Raw genomic sequence first — 1,504 nt, forward strand, 5'->3', positions numbered from 1 at the left:
ATGGCCTCCTTTTATAGGCCAAAAGGGCTGCCCTCTCTTATGAGATGCAGCCATGTGTAGCCGCCCTTGTGCGAATAAGTCCAAATCGGACCCTCCAATCCGCCCATGTGTGGCCGCCCTTGAGAAGACAAGTCCGCTTTTGAATTCGGCCACCGGCCACCGGCCATTGACTTCCGACCACCGGCCATCGGCCATTGACTACCGGCCACACCGGCCAACCGACGGTTGTTTTCCGACCACTTTTCGGCCGCCGTCCGGCCATAATATTCCGGCGAGGGAAAAAAAAGTCTCGGGGGCTTCCGCCCCTAAGGCCCCTAAAGTTGCCCCTGATTCTTGGCCGTGAAAATTTTGGTTTCCGTTGAGTGATTTTCCTTCACGCACGATGACTTCTCCTCATAATGGGGGCCTTACAAATGTGCGCTTTTACCACAGAAAATTACAAGGGTAAATCAGGCTCCATACTTAACAGAAGATGTTGACCAAGACCTGGAAGGGGAGGATGTCGAAGATGAGATCCTAATGGTTGCTCTTGCGCACCTTGCATTTAATTATAGTGGATGGTCAAGAATTTCTCTTCTTTGACGACATTACCCACTCTCTTGAAATGCATCAATACAAAGCCCTCTTTGTTCTTGCAATATATGTTGGGGTTCGTGATATAGAGAACCCAAGTCAAAAGGCCGAGTTCTAAGTGGACTACTCCTCTGCTCCCCTCATCAACACGTTAGCCTTGCCAGAGGGACATAATTCCATGGATTCCCTCGTGGCGATAGCTCTACAAACCATTGATGAGGAGAAAGATTTCTAGGAGAGTGTTCCCGAGAGTAGCTTCACTCCCCACAAACATTTCATGTGCTCAGAGTGCACTGATCTTGGCACAATTGACATAACCAACAAGAACCCTTGCGCGCACTGATGCGACACTAGTAAGTACTTCATTCTTTTCAATTCTAATTGCTGTTTCTTAGAATCATAATCCGACATTGTTTCTTTGCAGTTCGCTTTGGAGATTGATCAGTTTGCCCAACAGAAAGGTGGATCTCACATGGAGGGTGACTCAAAGGACACCGCCCTGTGACATTAGCTCCCAAGCTTCAATGAAAAGATGATTAGGGTCATCCACAACAAGTATACGGACTATGCATCAACAGAGATGTAGAAGTGTAGAGCGCTAAGCTCTGTTTTGGCAGTTTCCTATAGCCCTAAATGCCCACAAATGTATTCTTGTAAACAGAGAGGTAGCAATCCATAGTTTTGGTGATAAATGGGCCGAAAGCGTTTTAGGATATTGCGGCCTTTGTCTCAGGCAAGGATTAACAAGCAAGGAAGATATTGTGTCAGCTTTAAGGAAGATATTGTGTCAAATAGACTGCATTGCCTCACCAAGAGACAGGCCACAATTGCATGTGGCGTGTACGTGTGACTTCTTCATTGTGGAGTTCTCTGCCTCCATCTTCTCCGCCAAGCTCAAAACACCCCTACACTCCAAGCATTAGTAATGTTG

The 1,504-nt window shown here is 47.1% G+C and overlaps 1 pseudogene; it reads left to right on the forward strand.

The window, feature by feature from the left end:
- Positions 1-604: 604 nt before the first annotated feature.
- On the forward strand, positions 605-1,175 carry LOC147465486 (uncharacterized; annotated as a pseudogene).
- The last annotated feature ends 329 nt before the right edge of the window (positions 1,176-1,504 follow it).

Source organism: Adiantum capillus-veneris, chromosome 1, assembly GCF_014529385.1.
Source record: "Adiantum capillus-veneris isolate H3 chromosome 1, ASM1452938v2, whole genome shotgun sequence".
Lineage (NCBI taxonomy): Eukaryota > Viridiplantae > Streptophyta > Polypodiopsida > Polypodiales > Pteridaceae > Adiantum > Adiantum capillus-veneris.